At 39.9% G+C, this 20,790-nt stretch overlaps 1 pseudogene; it reads left to right on the top strand.

The window, feature by feature from the left end:
* Nucleotides 1-5,121: 5,121 nt before the first annotated feature.
* Nucleotides 5,122-5,240, top strand: LOC136381653 (small nucleolar RNA SNORA44; annotated as a pseudogene).
* The last annotated feature ends 15,550 nt before the right edge of the window (nucleotides 5,241-20,790 follow it).

A 20,790-nucleotide genomic window follows, 5' to 3' on the forward strand; every position in this document is an offset into this window, starting at 1 on the left:
AAATAAAAAATCGAAAAGAGTTGTTTTTTTAAAATAATTAATAATGAAATAAAGAAAAATAAAATAAAATAAAAATTACAAAAAGGAAATTATTCCCCCCCCTCCTTTTTTCCTCTCCTCTCCTCTCCCCTCTTTCTTTAGAAAATCTTGTGGTGAACTGTGAGTTATATTGTATTAAATAGAACAAACAATGCCTATAATGGAGGGCCTGAATTGGGGAAAAGTAATAAAGGGGGAGGGAAAAGAAAGAAAGAGAAAGAAGGGGGTATGGACCCACAAATAAGGAAAAAATTTGGGTCAAGAATAAAATGATTTGCTTTTAGGTGTTGGTTGACTAAGAGTTATGATGAGAGGAATAAGAGGGAAACAGGAAAATGGGGGGACAAATTAAAAAATTACTATTGTATTTAGTGGAACAAGAACTAGATAAAATGGAGAGCCAGGAATGGGAGCACTGCTAGTGAGTTAAAAAGGTGAAGTATAAACCCCCCAAAATGCTACAAACATAAGTTTGAGTCCCAGATAAGATAATTTGTTCGTTATTGAGGTTTGAATGAGAGGAGACGTAAAGGAGAAAGGAAGAAACTAATATAGAGGGAGAAAAGAAAGATAGAGAAAAAAAGAGGGAACCACTAAAAGAATAAAAAAGAAAAAAGAGGAGAGAGAGAGAGAGAGTTAAGGGTTTTGGAGTGCAACCCTCATAGAAAGAAAGGAAGAGGAGAGAAAAGATAATTGGAGATGTAACACTTATAGGTAGTGTAGTTCAAGGTGAGGAGAGAGTAAGACCGGCAGAGAGTTAATCGACCAAATTGGAAGAGGAAAAAAAATATCAAGAATGAAGATAAGAGAAACAAACGAACAAATATAATAAAATGGGGACGTTATAAAGTCTGCAGATTATTCTTGATTTTGAGAGGTTATCTTCTTGCTTTTTCTTTTCTCTCCCTCTTCCTGGTTGATGACTCTGTAACCCGGGTTCTGCCCCTTTGGCATGCTCAGGTAGAGGTTTGCAGTTGATAAGTCTCTATGGCGATATCATGTATTATGCTTTAGTCTCATTGGCAGTCGAGGCTCATTAGCATTTATAGGCTCCGCCAGTGAGAGAGTCCGTGTTCCTGGAGCCTTTCTCCTAGTCTTTTCTTCCTCAATTAGTAGCCTGATAATCCAGCTATGGGGTTGCTGCTGCCTCTGCCTGGATAGTAAGAGGCTTAAAGAGCTGGCAACTCCCCACTCTATTCCCACTCAGCACAGCGCTCTGGGTAAGGCTCAGTCAGTCAGAACTGCTAGCATAATCAGGCAGGGCTTCTGCCCACTCAAAGACCTCTGGCTCTGCCACTCTGTCCGGTAACACGGGTGGGTGCCCACTCCCGGGGTGCTTGGAGGAAACTCTCGCTCACTATCTGCACGCGCAGACCAGGATATCAGGCTGGCAGTCTCACACTCTGAGTGAAATCTCCACCTGCATGGAAAATTTCCAGCGTTGGAATTGGCTCTCGCTCCGTCCCTGTACGCGGCTTTTTCAAGGCGCTGAGGCGGCCCAAGATTCCGCTTTTGGCCCACACAAAGGCCCTTGACTCTGCCCCTCTGTGGGATAACATGGGCGCGCACTGCTGAGGCACTTGGAGGAATCTCTCGCTCACTATCTGCACGCGCAGACCAGGATATTGGTCGGCAGCCTCACCCTCTGAGTGAAACCCCCACCCGCACAGAAAAGTTCCAGCATTGGAATTAGTTCTCGCTCCCTCCCTATGCGAGGCTTTTTCAGGGTGCTGGGGCGGTCCAGAGATTCCACTTTTGGCCCACACAAAGGCCTCTGACTCTGCCTCTCTGTGGGATAACATGGGTGCCCATTCCCGGGGCTTTGGAAGGAATCTCTCGCCCACTATCTGCGCGCGCCGACCAGGGGATTGGGGAAAATGGCTGCCCCACTTGTCTTTCTTTGTCTGGGTTTGGCGCGAGTGTTAGCTTGTATTGCCCGGGTTGCCACAGGAACAGTTTTTCCTCGGCTTGGATCTCCGTGCCACAGCCTGGTTCAGCCGTTTGTTCCACGGCCTGGAACTATTCACCCCCTTTGCCTGCCTTAGTTTCTATATTCTCAGTTCCCAGTGAAAGCCGCCCTGTTTAGGTTAGTGAGGAAGGTGGAGCATTTCTTACTCCCTATTTCCTTCAGGGTTTGGTTATATATTTAGCCAATTTTTCGCTCGACCATACCTTCGGGTGTATTGCGAAACATCTGGAGGCTCCAAGGATAGGTTTTTCTGTTTCTGGTTGAAGATCTTGTTGAGTTTTGGGGGAGATTTATCGGTATCGCTTCCTACCCCGCCATTACTCTGACGTCATCTCTCCAAAAACTTTATTTAAAAATGCCATTTAGTTCATTTAAGAGGAGAGCTTCAGAGTATCTTCTGCAATGGATGGGGGCTAATCGAATTATGTCATGCTTTGAAGAGGAAATGTTTTTCTGAGAATCCCAAAGCCCACTGCCCACTGGAGCGAGGACCTGGCTTGTTTGCATGTCTGACTGGATGCCACAGCAAAGGGTTATGTGTCCTAGAAGGTAAAAGAGGGATAGGATGATGCAGTTCTAGCCTCATTGCATCAGGAAAGAAGAGGTTGAGTGTTATTACTAACCCAGGATGCAGGGCCTTGCAACTTGTTTGAGGCAGGGTGCAATTCAAGAGCCACCAGCCTATGGTAGACAAAATGAGCTCAGAGCTATTGGATTGAAGATGCTAGAAGTCTGCTGAAGTAAACTAATAGCAAAAAGAGGAGAAGGAAGTATCAGCCAAGAACAGAGGCAGCCTATGCACCCAGCACAGGGAGAGCACCTCGGGCTTCTTGCATAAGGAGAATGATTTCTTTACTTCTGTGGCATTGGGTCTGGGATTACTGTGGAATTTTCTGCTTGGGACTCAGATTGCTTCATTGCTGTCTAGGATGTAGGACATTTGGCTGTAGGAGATTTCACATCTGACATGCAGGGAGGGCATTAGGGGAAGTATAGATTTAATAAGTAGGCAGATTATTCCCCTGTCAGTTTTTCTTTCTTTCTGCTAGTAGCAGCATAGCATAGTGGGTAACCATATGGGCTCCAGGGCCAGCATTGGAATTCCACCGTTGCCACTTATCAGCTGGGTCATCTGGAACAGGTATTAATTTCCCTGTGCCTCCACTTGCCCATTTGTAAAATAATAATTATAATAATAATACTCCTCATGGGACTCTTGAAGTTTGAGCCAATTAACACATGTAAAATGCTCAGGATTGGTAACTGATATACAGTAAACAATGTATGCTATATACAGGGTGGGGCAAAAGTAGGTTTACAGTTGTTTTATGAAAAATAATACAATAACTAATAAATACTAATACAAGAATAAACTCTGTGTTTCACATACTCACAACTGAAAAGATACTTTCCCCCCTCCCTGTATATATTTTGGAGTTCTGGAGTCAGCTGGTACTGGGTTTTGAAGTTATCACTCTACCCTATTCTATTAACTGTTTGATCCTAGCTTTACTGCTTGTGAGTTCTCAGATAGGCTAACTGACCTCTCTGAGATGATTTCCCTCAATTGTAAATAGGACTAAAATATATATATTTCTAATAAATATTTGACTCATAGTAGGTGAACAATAACTGTTAATCCCTTCCCTCATGAGGCATCTTCTGTAGCCATGTCCAGAGCTCGTCCTTTATACATCCAATATTTGAGAACCAATTCTAACTCAGACACTGCTGCAGGTCCTATACAAAGATGCAAAAGAGCTACTTTTGGCCCTTAGGGGTCATCTTCACTAACTTGCAAAGTGCTATAAAAAATGAAAAACATTGTATGATAGTTCTTAGGATGCAGAGTGGCTGCTCAAGGAGATTGGAGCAATGCTTCTCAAATTTTACTGTGCACACCAATTACCTGGAGATTTTGATAAGTGCAGAGTTTGATGCAGAAGATCTGGGGAGGGGGCCTGAGACCAAATTTTTAACAAGCCTCCCAAGTGATGCTGCTGCTGCTGGTCCATGGACAGCATTTTGAGTGTAGAGGTATTAGATTAGAATTGAGGAGATGAACTTAACCCAGAAGGGCCCATTCCCTTCCTCTAAACCCCTGTCTTCTGAGCCTTTGTTTAAAAGGCTAAATGCCTCTGGGCACTCAGGGCTAAGATGCTTGTTTTTATAAACCTTCCTGCCTGTATTGGTCAAGAGTCCTTTACATCTGTCTTGTAGTCTTATCCTGTTTTCTGGATAGTATGGGTGGCTTATCAAGAAATTAATCAGAATTCCCTGGAGGATATAAAGAAGGTGTCCAATAGATCCATGCATGTAGGCTGTGCTCCTAGACCACAGAGTCCTGCACGCGAAAGTTGGAGGAAGCATGTGTAAGGTCATTTGGCCCAACAACTTCTCTGCTGACCTGAAAGAGGCTGGATTCTTCTCGAGGCATTAGACCTTGTCTACCCACCCACCTTTTAATTCTCCTTTAAATCTGAAACAAGCAAGTTTTAGTTTTCTATGGAATAATGTAGAGTTTGGGTTAGTTTCCAGGAGATTTTAACCTACTTATGTCTGGGAAATTTATTTGAATAGAAAATCATCAAGGAACTTAGGAATGGAAAGATTGTGAATGAGTGGAAGAGCAAAATGATAAAGGGGTAGCCAATGTGTGTTTTAAAAGAGGATTTCTAAAACTTAGGTCTTGTGATCATAGCAATAATGGTAACTTAAATTATTTGAGTATTTACTTTTGCCAGCCCTTGTACTAGGAGCTTTATATATGTATACTATGCAAATTAATACCAGGTTGGTAAGTGATTTTATTTTAAGTAGGAGGTAATTCAGAAGCTATACCAGATTAAGTGGTTTGTCCAAGGTCACATAGCTGGCAAGTAGCAGAAGTGAAATTTTAACTTGGGCAGTTTAGCTTCAGAATATTTGCCCCTAAACTTATACTCCTGCCTCTTACTAGTTGAACATCCTATATCCTACTGGGAATCTCATCTAACTTCCCCTTCTACCACTTCTGGGACAGGTAGCTTATATCTTTCCATGAAACTCATTCCATTGTGAACATAGTTTCCTTTGGTAGACAATTCTTTGCTCTTAGCACTGGCTTTGCCTTTAAGAGTGAACCAAGGTTGCAGCCATGGGATCTGCAACTGCATGTGAGAGCAACCTGGAGAGACTTTGACAGCTCAGGTCACCGTAATACCTGCCGCTGCCACTCGCCTTTCCTATAGTAGAAAAAAAAAAGTGAACCAAAATGATCCAACAATTCTAGATATATACCAAAGAAAATTTAAAACTTATGTTTTAAAAAAACAAACTTATATGTGAAAGTTTATAATGACATTATTCAAAATAGTAAAAAAAAGTGGAATCAACCCCAATGCCCATTGACTGATAAATGGTTAAAAATAGATGATCTATTTATATAATGGAATATAATTTAGCTATAAAAAGAATAGAGTCAATGCTACAGAATGGATGTATAGTGAACACATCATGCTGAGTTAAAGAAGCCAGACACAAAAGACCACATGTATGACTTCATTTATATGAAGTGCTCAGAATAGGCACATCTATGGAGAGAGAAAGTAAACTAGCAGTTTCCAGAGGCTGTGATGAAGGAGGATGGGGAATGTGTATGGGGTCTCTTTTTGGAATAGTTAAAATGTTTTGGAACTAGATAGTGGTGATAGTTGTACAAACTTTTGAACATAATAAAAACCACTCAATTGTTACATTTTAAAGTGGTGAATTTTATGGTATATAAATTATATATTACCAAAAAATATTTAGATAAAAAAACCCATATTCCTGATTAAAAAAATAACAAACCAAATAAATCTGTAAATATTTGAAGTTACTGACTTGTCTTTATTGAAGATTCTTTCTCCAAGAAAAACAGCTCTGATTCCTTTGGCCATCTGTCTTATGATATGATTTTGAGTCCTGGTCTGAACTGATTTCTTCTTCCCTAAATGCCCTAGGTTGACAATGCTATTTTTATGATATTTCTTCCTAAACGAAAACACGGCTTCAAGTACAGACTCATTGGGTTAGAGTAGAACAAAACCTACTTCTATTTCCCTGAAGTCACTGTAAGATTACACTATACTGTTGATATTCATGAACTGAACACTCTCAATTTGAACTGATTATAGTCTAATTTATTATTATTTTTTTCTGAGAAACATAAAAAAGTAGATTTTCTTGTTTGTTTTTGAAAAGACAACTTGAAGGCTTAATTAAAAATGAAAGAGAAATTTCAAAAAGAATAAATGGTTGCACTTTTTGTAGATTGCAAAAAAGAACCCCTAAAAATAAAAAAGCTATAATTCTCAGCTCTTCCATGATGCAGGCCATTGCTGTGACTTCGCAACTCCTTCTATCAAGAAATAAAGTTTACATTCCCATATTTTGAATTGGAGCTGGACTTGTGACTTGTTTGGCCAACAGAATGTTTTTATTTTTAAATATATTTATCTGGAATATAAAATTCTATATTGAGAGTTTTTATTTCAGCCCTTTAAAAATGTCATCCCTTGGTTTTCTGCTCTCCACTGTTTTCAATAAGAAGTCGGTTTTAATTCTTAGATTTTCCCCATATATCTAATTACATGTATGTTTCTTTTTTCTTATTTTAAGATTTTAAATTTCATTTTTGTCAATTTGACAAAATATATTTAAAAATAAAGACAAAATCAAGACATTTTTAAGTGAGGGAAAGCTGGACAAATTTGTTGTCAGCAGATCTGCATGATAAGAAGTGATAAGGAAAGTTATACAAGCTAAATTTGTAATGAATCTAAAAAGATTATTGGCTGTTTAATGCAAAAATTATCGTCCTGTGTGTGAGGTCTATAATATAGGTAGAAGGAAAAGGTATGTGAATTTAGCACAAAGATGGGAAGGGATAAATGGAATTGTGCTATTGTAGGAGTACTCTATTGTTTTTGGTTACTTTTGGCTTATAATGACATAAATTTATTATCTTATAGTTCTGGGAGTCAGATGTTCAAAATCATTCTCAGTGGGAAAAAATCAAGGTGTGTGTGGCACTGCATTGCTTCTGGAGGCTCTAGGGGAGAATTTGTTTCCTTGCCTTTTCTGGCTTCTAGAGGCGACCTGCCTTCCTTGGATCTTGACCCCTTCCTTCCCGCCATCTACAAAGTCATCAGTGTCAAGTTTTCAAATCTCTCTCTCACTCCAACTCTGCCCCCAGGAGTACTCCATTGTTAATGAAGTACCAGAGTTTTATTTTAGGCTAGACTATGATAAGTTAAATTTACATATTATAAACTCTAGAGCTACTCTTATTAATACAGTCGCCATTGACCACATGCACTTGAAATGTGGCTAGTGAAACTGAAGAAATGAAGTTGTAATTTTAGTTGTTAAAATTTAAATGAAAAACTGAAGTGGTTGGTGTACCTATGCTGCTATGAAACACCATTTTATTGTTCTTTAACTCTTTCTTTAACTATTGTGATATACTGTAGGTATAAAATTCACATCAAAGACAGTATAATATAATTTTATCAAATTAATACTTTTTGTAACTATTACATGTTGAAGTGATAGTATTTTGGGTATGTTGGGTTAAATAAAATATATTATTAAATTGATTTTACCTGTTACTTTTAATTTTGTTTATGTGACAACTAGAAAATTCAGATACTTTGTAAAAATTACATGTGTGGCTCACATTATATTTCCATTAGACAGTGCTAGTCTACAGATCATCAAAATATAACACAAAGTGATATAGCTTAAAAGTCAAAGGAGAGAAATTGCAATAATAAGAAAATAGTCAATTTACTCAAATTAATGGAAGAAAGAAGGAACAAAGGACCAGATGGAATATATGGAAAAAATGGTGTACTTAAATGTAACTTTACCAATAATTAAATTAAATATAAATGAATAAAACACATCATTTACAAGGCAGAGTTATCAGAGTAAAGAGTAAGACATAATTATATACCAATCATGAGATATATATAACTAAAGTGATAAATAAAATCCAGAATTATACTAGGATATTTTATTAGTATTCTCTCAGTGATTGATAGAAAAATAGAATAAATTAACTTTCTAAATGTGATATGATGAATAAGGAAAAGAAATGAGATTTTTAAATTGGGATAGTGGCAAAAGTCACCAGCTAGTAGCTAAAATTTTTTTTAGCACTGATTCTGTTAATGTGACTTAACATTTTTTTAGTTGTTGTGGTAGCTACATATTGATTTTTAAACTTACATAATCAGTTAATACTTCTAATTTCTTTTTCTCTGTGTTCGTTAAATCACGTTTGCATTAATTATGTTTGGGAAAACAGTTTGGAGAGAACCAATCTTGTCATCACTATTAGCATTTTAGATTATAGTTTTTCTGACTATTGTCTGTATATTTAAATATAGGTATCTAAAAATAATTTGTAAATATAATTTCTCAGTATTGTTTTATGTTACAGAATATCTTAAAGGTCTTTTAATGTAGTATATAAAGATATATCTCATTCTTTTAAGCCGTTGCATAGTATTTCCTAGTTGGATGTTTTCTAGTTACTTACAATTCATCTGCTTTTGATTATACCTTCAAGTTATTTCTATATTTTCATGGTCACAATGTTGCAGTGAAAATCTATTTCCTACTTCTTTTCACAGGTAGGTGAGTTTTTCCCCTAGGGTTGATACTCAGCAAAGTGGAAGGATATATGCATTTTGACGTTTCTTACATAAAACTACTTTAACAATTTTCTCTCCTACAAATGGAGACTAACATTGTACATTTCCCGATCATATAGTGAGTTTGGGCATTTGTTCATGTGCTTATAGGCCATTTGAATTACCTTTTCTGTGAATTTTTGTATCTTATGTTCATTTTTCTGTTGGGTTGTTTGTCTTTTCCTTACACATTTGAGAGATAATTTTAAATATTTGTGTTTAAATAATATTCTTTTGTTGTATGTGTGGCAAAACATACCTGTCTATTGCCCTTATTTATCTGAAACTTCTTGTTAGTGATATCTTTATTACCCTGGTTTCTTCAGCTTTCTCTTCTTATGACTACTCACAGACGTTTCTTGTGTCTACATATGGGTTTCTCTCGACATCCCCTTGCTTCTTTGAACTGTATGCTTAAGGGAAATGTTGACTGAATTGAATCAGTGTTTCTACAATTATATTTTAATCAGAGCAATTGGCTTGACTCGATCTTGGTGACATCTGCTGGCTGCTAACTGGTTGGTAACATCTACCTTTGAACGTGATGGCCATGGATTCCTTTCCCTGCTCTGGCAGGGATGAATGAGCAGTCATCCTAGCTCTGCGTGTCTCCTTCAAAGACATGTTCCCTACCCTTTAGGCTCACCCATGTTATCACCAATGGCAAGGTTTTCCTCTTTTTTACGGATGAATATTTCATTGTATATATGTACCACACTTTCTTTTTCCATTTGTCTATTGATGGACCCTTAGGCTGCTTCCATATCTTGGCTATGTAAATAATGCTGCAATAAACATAGGGACCACTTCATAAGTTATATAAATGTCTAGTCACTACATTGTACACTTGAAATTGATATAATATTTTGTGTTTTCTGTAATTGAAAAAGCAAAATAAATTAAGACAAGAAAAAAAAGAAAAGATGTATTGGAGCAATATGAAAGGATAAAACAAAGAGAATTGAGACTGGAAATATAAATAGGGGCCAGATCACACAGAACTTGGAAGGCAAACTCGGGAAGACAATAGGGAGCCAGAGAAGGCTTTTGAGCAGGGGACCAGTGGATTTTAGTACTGAGGAAACATTCACTGGATTCTCTTCTGGCCCTTAGAAAAGAAGAAACAATTTGGGTTCCTATATGACAACTTTTAGTTTTCCAATCTTTTTATTCTCAGTAGACTAAACACTCTTTCCTCTCATCCGAAACTCTCTATTTTAAAAAGAATTTTCCTCAGACAAAATTAGACAACCACATCTTCAAAGCTGCAGGCAGATAATTTCTTGTTGGACACCAGGGGTGGCTGTTTGAGAAGGGAGCTTAGCTGAGCTCTGCTGTGGCCTGAGTGGGCTAGAAAGAAGAAATGGAATTGAAAGCACTTCCCTGAATCCAGACTAGTGATTTCTTGGGGACAGCTGCTGATGACAAGGGGCCAGAGAGATGAGTTTCTGTTCCCAAGGCCTGAGGGTGACAATTTATCATGGGTACTCAGATTACTTTTTCATGGCCAAGGTCATTAATAGAAATAGCACTTCAGGTATACCTATTATGTAAGGATTGCAGTTTGCCCCTCGGTGAATTTCTAAATCTCTGTAATGATTAAAGCAGACAGTCAGTCATCAAACCACTCAGTAGGGAAGAAAATAAAGAGAGCCTTCAGGGTTAGGTACAGGAACAAAACCACACCTGAGCAGGAAGCCTGTTAAGGTGATAGCAGATTTTTCTCTTCTCCATTTAACAGTGGCTATTGACTGGCAGAGACAGGACTGAAGAAGATGGGAGGGTTTCTACTGCTGGAGCTGCTTTCTTGAAAGGAGATGAGTCAAAATGAGCAAGCAGGGTTGTTACTAGGGTGAAGGAGTCAATGAGTTTCCCATTCCTTTGAACTACTCCATTCCATTTTGCCTTGGACCACCATGTCCCATATAAAAAGTCATCAAGACTAGTGAAGATGCCTGACCTGTGGTGGCGCAGTGGGATAAAGCGTCGACCTGGAACACTGAGGTCACCGGTTCAAAACCCTGGGCTTTCCTGGTCAAGGCACATATGGGAGTTGATGCTTCCTGCTCCTCCCCCTTCTCTCTCTCTGTCTCTCTCACTCCTCTCTCTCTAAAAAATCAATAAATAAAATATTAAAAAAAAAAAAAAAAGACTAGTGAAGATAAACATTAGTATGCTGGGTCCATTTCAAAGAGCCTACTAGATATAATTGCTATTTATTATTGTAGTGGATATAGATTGAGTCTGCCCATTCAGGATCACTTTCCCATTTCCTCTAGTAATAGCAGACTGACTTCTGTTGAGGAGCCACCCCTTCCCTACTCTCAATGCCTGGGGTTTGGGTGGTTGGTCTCACAACTTCTAGATGTCATTGTGGGCTTAACACTGAAGCCAGGCCCATTAGGATATGTTATCACTTGGGCTTAGAGATTTGTCCAAAGATTGGTAGTGACTTGAGGTATCCAAATAGGACCATCTTGAACTTCTGCTGAAACTATTGGAAAAAAAGCTTGCTTCTTCTGCTGGAGTTACTGAAAGAATAGGATGGGAATTTGGAGCAGCTGTGCTGTGGCCATGTTGCCCCCACACGGAGAGAGCCAGACGGAGACTCAAACTGAGATCCAAGAAACAGGGACCAAGGAGGTCCAGATTCTAGATGAATTCATATGAGCACATAGATCTACCTGTGCCTAAAGCTTGAGACTTTTTATTGAGACTATTTTATTTAAAACACTTTCACCTGAGCTTTTCTCCCCTACCATTGAAAGAAATTAAATTCATATTTATTTTCACACCATTACAATGAATAACTTTCATTTATTGAGCAATTACTGTGTTGCGTCTTGTACTAAGCACTTTTGTTTACAAAGAACATAAATTAGGGAATGTCATGATTTGGAAGGATGCTAGGATCATGTAGGACCCACAGACCACTGGATATTTCTGCATATTTCACTGTACTTTTTAGATTCTGGCTTTTTTTTTAAATCTTGAGCACTGGATTATTTCCTGACAAGAGGGTCTATAACTCTTATCTGATTCTCAAATGGTTTGTGGCCTAAGCTTCTCTTCTGTATACCATGTAGACTCTTTCCTGCTGTCATAAGGAGGTCGTTTTCCAGTCCTTGCTCCTCCACTGAAGAGCTTGTGGTATTGACTTGCTATTTTTTAAAATGCAGCACAAGAATATATTGAACTGATTGCATGATTCTTATGAAGATTTTACAAATGTAAATAAAGTTGCTTCAATTTCTCCATTGTGGTGGCTGTTTTGAGCTTTGCCCCTGATATTGGCTCCAACTGCAACTTTTTCCAACCTTAATTCAGTCCCATAAGAAAGAAAAATTTAAATCAGCTGTCTTGTATGCTTTACAGGTGGTCATGGGAATGAGCTGAGGGCAGCACAGTGAAAAGGCCCATGGGTGTTTAGTTCACTGGTCCTTGGCCGTGGCTCTGCCTGCTCTCTTTCTTGCAAGGTGCCTGCTGCTTTCAGACTGGTTCATGAGTCTGCGATGTGTATTTGCTGTCCATATTCCCAGCAGGATCACTGACATCCTGACTGGCTTATGTATACAAGAGCCTGTTCATTAAGTTGGCATATGCAGTTCTTTACAAATACATTAAGGAAACATTCTGAATGCCACTTGCAGAGCAAACGAACAAAAATAGGTGGGCCATCTGATACAGAGAGAGATCTCTTAGTTGGAAAATATTATTTCCCTTAACACAGGATAAAATCTCCAGAACAAGTTTGTTATTTAATGCATTTACTCACTTACTGAGCTCAGCACCATGCTGAGAGGACGGGGGAGGGGGGAGGAGGGGTATGAGTGACAGTGCCAGATTGTTGTCCTCAAGGAGCACGCATTCCAGTAATGGGGCAGAGACACTCAAAACAAATCATTGCAATCCAATGATGTGGGTTATAAGACAGGTTTCAGAAAAGCGTGGTGGGGAGACAGAAGAGGAAAGCAACTAAGTTCTAGGGTGATATCTTGGAAGGCTTCAGAGAGGGCGTGACATTTGATTTAGGTTTTGAAGGATGAGGAAAAGTTTGCCAGGCAGAAGAGGCAGTAAAGTTTGGCCCAGAAACAGGAGGCTTGCATGTGGTGCTGTGAAGGAAGGGGAATCTTGCTGGGCTGGGGGCCTGCTGAGCTGTTGAGGTAGGGAAAGTTAGCAGGCAGAGTTATGTTCTGTATTGAGGGCAGAATAGTTATATAAATTATTTGGAACTCTTTTTTATGAGATATTTGTCTGTTCTCTATTTCTATAATATTTTATTTATTGACTGAAACACAGCTATTTATATTTTACCTTTTAGTTATATACAATACTACTTTATTTTGTCCTTCAAATTGTTTCAGCTTTGGCCATTGGGAATGCCTTTAGCTGACTCTGTGTCTGTTTGACATACTTCTTCCATTTTTTTTTTCTTATTACTTCCTCACTTTCTGGAATGACAAGAAACTCATCTATACTGCCCAAAATATTAGAGGATATTTCAAAATGAATATGAAGCTATAGAATGTCCCCTAACTTTTGTGAGCAGTATATTTACTTCTACTGATATTCAATAGACTGCCATTTCTCCAAAGGGCTCTGGATTCTGTTTCGTTTTGTTTTGTTTTTGTTTTTGTTTTTTTGTATTGGAGAAGGGAATTAGAAACCAACATCTGAGTGGTAGGTGTGCTCTGCTCCTGGGTGTTGTTGCTTCCAAAAGGTATGCATTTTATAAATATAAATGTTTAAATTAACTTTATTGAGGTACACTTTGCACATAATAAAATATACTCACTTTAAGTGTACATTTTGATGAGTTTGGACAAATTTATAAACCCATGTTTCCACCACTCCAATCAAGGATGAGAATATTCTCACATTCTTGTGCCATTTCCCCCTCTCCAATGCCCCTCCCTCAGGGAACTACTGATGTTCTTTCTGTCATCATAAATTAAGTTAGTCTTTTCTAGAGTTTCACATAAAACTATTGTGACTTGGCTTATCTGGCTTACCATAATGGTCTTGAAATTCATGCATGTTGTATTTACCAGTATCTTTTTCATTGCTGAATAATATTTCATTAAATGGTTATTCCACATTTAGTTTATCCATTCACCTGTTAATGGATGTGTAAGTTGTTTCCAGTTTTTGACTACTATGAATAAATATAACTGCATTTCAACTAGCATTCCCAGTGGTTCTGATGCTGATGTTCTGAGGAACCCCACTAAGAACAGTTTTAATGTTATTTTGGGGGAGTGTGTCTTCTGGCATATCTCATTTTATCACTCTAGTGTTACATTTTTAGGCTAACTTGGATTCTTCCTCAAACTCTGATCATATATTGAGAAGATACAGCTTTTTTTCTGTTATTAACTCATCTGTGATATTGGTGATTTCAGCAGACCTCTTCCTGGGTCTGAAGTTCTCCAGTCTAAGATGTTTCTCAGCCTTTGAAAGTGGTCACATATCCTCCAAGGTTTCTGAGCTCTCTCTTTGTGCCCAACACTCTGTCTGTAAATTTCTTTGTATAGCTTGAGAATTTCCTTTGTAGTTTTCTTTATTTTTTTCTCCTTTCCTCTGTCAAAGAAATCATGTTAAAATAAGTTATATGTGGGTTTGTTTGTTTTTCTAAAACAGTAGGCATATAATCTCCTTTCATGGCTCATGTTTAATTACTGAACTCAGTGGAAAAATAAACCACATTTACTTTTTAAAGTTAAAGAACAGAAATTTACAAGAGCAATAAAACATGATTGAATTCTCATCTCATTCATCATTTATCTCATTTTCTCATTTAGCTTTCCTATTGCTCCCCATCATTCCTTACTTCTTTTATATAGTAATATTGTATCAGCTATGATAAGACATAACTCCCAAGTTTCAGTTTTTTTCTCTCTCTTATCAAACTCCAGTGCAGGTTTTCTGCTTGAGCCACTTTCTTCCAAGTGGTGGCTCAGGGGTCCAGTCTCTTTCTGTCTTGTGATTCTGCTGTCCTCCATGGGTGACTCTCAACTTTACTGTGGGGGTCCTCTCCATTCAACCCTGCCAGAAAAGGATGAAAGCACAGAGAGCATAACATGCAGGCAGTTTTTATGGGTCAGGCTTTGAGGCAACTCACATTACTTCTGTTCATATTCTATGGGCTAGACTCAGTCTTCTGGTCACCCATAAATGCAAGGAAGTCTATGTGCCCAAGAGGAAAAAGTATGAACTTTACTTAATAAGAACAGCCACAATTATGGTGATGCTCCTACTATTCTGTTGTTAGTTTTAGGGTTTCCACTGAGCACGTAACACAGGATAGAGGTTTTGAGCATTTTCTTGTTTTTTTGTTTTTTATTGTCAGCCATCAGGGTGAGCCTTTGACTCTGGGTTCCTTGGTGTGTGTGGGAGTGAATTATGAAAAAAAGTCACTTTATGTAAGCTTCACAGGAGTAAAAATCTTATCTTTTTTGTTCTCTGTTGCATCTCTAGTTCTTAGCATAGTCCCTAGCATTTCATGGGTGTTTAATAAATATTTTCTGAATGGATTTTTATTTATTTATTTATTTATTTTTTATTTTATTCATTGAGAGGAGGAGAGGCAGACACAGGCTCTAGCATGTGCCCTGACTGGAATCCATCCAGCAAGGCCACTAGGGGGCAATGCTCGTTGCTCAGCAGCTGAGCTCTTCTTAGCAACTGCAGCGGAGGCCACGGAGCCATCCTCAGTGCCCAGAGCCAGCTCCCTCCAATCGGGTCATGGCTAAAGGAGGGGGAGACAGATAGAGAGAGATTGAAATAGAGAGAGAGAAAGAGAGAGAGAGAGAGAGAAGAGAGAGGGGGAGGGGTGTAGAAGCAGATGGGCATCTCTCTGTGTGCCTTGACTGGGAATCAAGCCCAGGACATCTACACACTGGGAGGATGCTCCACCACTGAACCAACTGGCCAGGGCCTGAATGGACTTTTATAAAATGAATTTATGAGTTAAAGTTTTGTCTTGGCTGGGAGCCATGCATTGGGTGTAGGCCACCAGCAGGTGGCAGGGTGGTTCGAAGTGTGCACACAGGATCCCTGAGGCTGGTGTGGAGGGTGCCGGTGTCAAAGTCTGGGGTGGGAACAGGTTGAGTGCAATAGAGTAACAAATATTGGGGCATTACCATAAAAATAACTGTGATATAATGACCCAGTTAATCCTCCCAACAACCTTTGAAGTTGGATGGATTGCTATCCTTATTTTGCAGGTGAGGACACTTTCATGGAGCAGTTTGCTTACCAAATGTGTAGCTAGAGAAAGGGGCAGAGACAGGACTTGAACCCAGGCAGTCTGACTCAAGAGAGCATGCTTTTAACCTTCATGACAATGCTAAGGATGCAGTTAGGTCCAAGGGCTCAGGGAAATTACTTACCCTGAGGTGAAGCTGGTCAATGTGCAGGTCAAGGAAGCCTTCTTCAGCATCAAAGGCTAAGCAGGAGGTGGGGAGCACAGAATTGGCAGCCCCACCACAATCAGGCCTGTTCTTCCAATGGAGTGGTGGAGTGGTGAGGGCTGGAGGGAGAGAGAGCCTCCAGGCAGGTTTGGTACCAGCCACTACAGGGAAAGTAGTAGATACCAGCCAGGGACAGACTCACCGATATTTGAGTAGGGGTGGCCACAAAGGACCAGAGTTGGGAACATGCTGGAAATTCTGAAGAAGGGATTTCATTCCTGTGAAAGGGCTGACATGGTTTTCAAACTCTAGGTGGTAGAACTCTGGTTTTTACAGAGAAACTTGAGTAGTCTGTGGAGTTTGTAGGGAGAGAAAGTGAAAAGGATCCTAGCTTACTCTTAGCATCAGCCAGTGCAACACTATACTTATCTCTTTTATATATTGGGATTCCACATAGGAGGACTTTTTTTGTCTCCGCTTTGGAGACTGTTCAGCTTAATGGTTTCCAGAGTCTTTCTTTGATGTCTGAAGTGGAAATACTATTGGAAGCCCTGCTGACATAAAACATAAAGATGGGGTATGCTCCATGGGCCAACTAGAGCGCCCACTTAGATGACCTAGGATGAAGCCTTTGCACCTGCTCTTTCCACCATCACTGCCCTGCCTTGTCCCACAGTCCTCCTCATCCACTATGCTGAAAAGAAATGACTGTGATGGACCTAGCTAGAGGGAAATCTGCACAGTGGCTCTGAGACCCTCTGGTTTGGACTATGCAGTGTTGTTTCCATCCCAGCCTGGGCCTCACACAGGCCCAGCGCGGGAGCTTGCCTGGCTCATTATCTGAAAGAAATGGCCTGAGTGGCAGCCTGCTGAGACTGAGGAGGAAAAGGAGAAATAGTTACATTGATTTATTTGGGACAGGAAGATCCACAGACTGCGGAAATAGGGAAGAGTGATCATAAAGCTGAGTTGGTTCTATGACCTGCTGGGGGCAGAGACCATTACAGTGCATGACAGAGAAGGCAGATGAGGTGGACATGCAAAGAGTGGTCCTTTCCTCCCGTCACAGAACAATAAAGCTGGAAGTCAAGGATGAAATAGGTGTGCTCAGGGCCCCCGGGAGCTCGGCTAATGACAGACCTGATGTCTACTTTCTGAAGGGCTGCTGCCTTTGTACTGATGTGCTTGCTGTAGCTAGCTGCAGTGCTCTGTAGGAGCTGTTTGATAACAAACACTCAGATTGCAGACAGGCTTGTCCTTTCACATCAACTGCACCACTCAGCTATCTGCTCAGCCACTTCCAAGAAGATCACCTTTCCTGCTTCTCTTGGGGCCACCAGGAACTCAAGGGATGGAACTCACCAGCTGGGTGACCCTTGGGTAGCATCTGTCTCTGAGATCAGGGTCTTCTTAGGATAACTGTGGGACCCTGCAGACCTAGTCAGAGGGTTATGAGAGGTCAAATGAAGAAGTCCCCTGCTAACCAAGTTCACCTGGGGAGTCAGGAACCCCTAGTCCTTTCTGTCACACACCAGTTCTGAAAATCACTGCAGATCAAAGTGAGGAGATACACTTTTATTATTTTTTTTAATGGTTGGAGAGGTTTTTACTATACATATTGAAGCATCTCCGCAGGTGGTGCTCTTTCCAAGGCTGCAGGCACAAGCAGGAATTGAATGAACTTTGTTTCCCTGACAGTTCAGAGGTACAGTGGGACTACGGGCAATAGAAAATCAGCACCTACTTGGAAGAGTCTAAAACATTTCCCACTGAAGACCTTGTGCCTGGAGATATGTGTTTGGGCCTTGTTCAGTGACCTGTTCGAAGAGGTGATACCCACACCTGGGTTGCTTTTGTTCTGTGGGCTGGGGCCCTGAGAGCAACATAATGAAAATGTATGGATGTGAGTGCATGTGGGGAGTACAGGGTCTCATGATCTCATCTTGGTTATAGATTACCATTGTGTGCAAGGCCACAATTGTTTCCCTTAATTCTAGAATCTGGGGAGTTCTGGTCATCCTTCTGAGGTTTTATTGATCATTTCTAGTGATTGGGGTTGGGGGAAACACAGCCTAGAGGTGGTGGTTTAGAGCCACCAGAACACTTGGATTCCTAGCTCAGCTCTGGCCTTCTAGTTGTACATCTTTGGACATGTTCTTTAACTGTTCATATATCAGTTTTCTTATCTGTCAGGAGCAGATAAGAATGGTACTACACTGGATATTTTACATTGGTCCCTCCAGGTTTATTCTCCATCGTTTCTGTCCTTCTCTGTGCTCTAGAGATAATAGAGAGTTATGAGCCTGCCTGAACTTATTCAGGCTGCATCAATGGGCTTCCTTGTCCTATAGTTTCCAAATCGGTTTATCTAATGGGAGTTGTCAGTAAGAAATTGGAGAAAGGAAAGAGAATGGGGTTGGGAAATTTATTCCCCACCTCTTTTCTTTCTGGGTCATTGTGAATTGGTTTCAACCCCTTTCCTAGTTACAGTTACCACCTTCAGGTGCTGGTACCCATCCCTCTCTGTGCAAGTTCTTTCAAACCCAGGAAGAGTGATGGTTCCCTACTGTTGCTGGCCTTGGAGCACCACGCCAGTGCTTGCTGGTTCCTAGAACACAGCCTACACCTTTGTAAACTGTCCTTTATTAAGCTCTCCTTGATTGCTTCATTTGAATGTGCTGTCTGCATCCTGTCAGGACTTTATAGAAACCTCTTGTAATGGTACAATTTCATAGAGTGGTTGTGATGATCAAATGAGTTTATGCATATAAAAAGCTTAAAATCATGCCCAGCACATAGGATGGTCTTGTTAAATGTTAGCCCCTGTATGACTCCTAATTCTTACATTAGTATGCTGTCTCTGAGTAACAGAAGCACATTAGATAATTTAAGTGCCATTAGGCTGTTCTATCATGTTTCTGAAAGTTACATGTTCTTTCCTCTCTGAAGTTTAGGTTGATAGGTGGGACAGTGTGTGCTACTTCTGAGACCACTCATCTCTTTCTCACCATGCTTACTTAACTCTGGCCTCTTTATGTCGTTCTGCCGAACTCTGTGTCATGGCTCTACCTACTCCCAAGGTCCAAATACAGAGCGATGGAAAGCACAACCTGTTTACAGTGATGTTTGCTCTGTCACAGAAGACTGAAGGGTGTGGTTGTGCAACCATCGCCATGATTTCATCTTAGAACATTTCTGTCACCCAAAGAGATCTCTCATGTCTGTTTGCGGTTCCCTCAAATCCACAGTCCCTGACACCTACTGGTCAACTTTCTGTATCAATAAATTTGCTTTTTTTGAACATTTCATATCAATGGAATCATACAGCATGTGGTCTTTTGTGTCTTTCTTCTTTCACTTTGCATAATGTTTTGAAGGTTCATCCATGAAGTACCATGTTACTAGTACTTTATTTCTTTTTATTACTGAATAGTATTCCATGGTATGGATATACCACATTTTATATATCCATCTCCTATGGATGACTATTTGGATTGTTTTCATTTTTTGGTTATTATACATAATGCTGCTATGAACATTAGCATATATCACACAGTTTATTTATTTGTTGATCATTTCACTTGTCTCATTAGAATTTAAGTTCCATGAGAGCAAAGTCTGTTATAGACCATCTATAATACATGTACATGTATAATTAGTATACATATATTATAATGTTTATATATATGAATAACTGTGTTTGGCACTTGGAAGTACTTGTTGAATTTTTTTTTAATGAAAGAATAAATAAATAAATAGTGAAAATAGAAAGAAATCAGGGTGGCTACAAACCCTTTAGCTGGTGTAGCTTGGAAATCCAGATTGGTAGAGTACATCTCAAGGGTTCCTGGAGGCTCTCTCTTGGCATCACTAAAGGGATGGGGCCAGGTAATCTGTATTTTAGCAAGCTTTCCAGGGGATTTTGAATACCCTGATGTTCGAGGAGCCCCAAGCTTCATGCCTCTTGGAAAAGGATGCCCAAGGGTGGTGAAACAAGGTAAAGCCACTCATCTGTCCCTGCTCAAACATTTCACTTTTATAACTTTGTTTATGAGAGCAATAGAGTTACATTCCTCCCCCAGTGATGGTCCCATGTGAGGCATCTCTGTCTGGGTCAGGTTGAGGCTGAAACATTTTCCAAAAGTAATTCCAGTTTTCTTCTTTTGCCCTGTGTACCGACTTTCTCACAACTCATCTGTAAGGTACAGGTTTTCCTTTGTTATGGGAGATGCCAGACAATTGAAGAGGCAAATAAACAGGCTTGCAGTTGACTCAGCAAAAGGGAAGCCCAGAGCCATAGATGTGACCATAGGGAGCCATAGAGACTCGAGAGGGCAAGCCACAGGTTGGGTATGCGGGGACCAACAGTCTGGATTAGCAGGAAGGGGCTAACCAGTACCCCTGCAGAGGCATTGAAAGGCAGCATTCTCATATTTCAACGTTCAGGCAAGCTCATAACTCTCTATTGTCTTCTATTGAACCAGACACCCTTTCAGCTTGTTTTTCAGTTTTGCAGATGTATGCAGGACTCTATCTATCCTCGAAGAAGCTGCTGCTGGTTTTTGGAGGAAAGGTTTGCTCTTTCCTTTGATCTGACTTCTGAAAGAATAGGCATATTAGTTTTTATAGCCAAGGAGACTTCTAAGAA

Source organism: Saccopteryx leptura, chromosome 9 (assembly GCF_036850995.1).
Source record: "Saccopteryx leptura isolate mSacLep1 chromosome 9, mSacLep1_pri_phased_curated, whole genome shotgun sequence".
In the NCBI taxonomy this organism is placed as follows: Eukaryota; Metazoa; Chordata; class Mammalia; order Chiroptera; family Emballonuridae; genus Saccopteryx; species Saccopteryx leptura.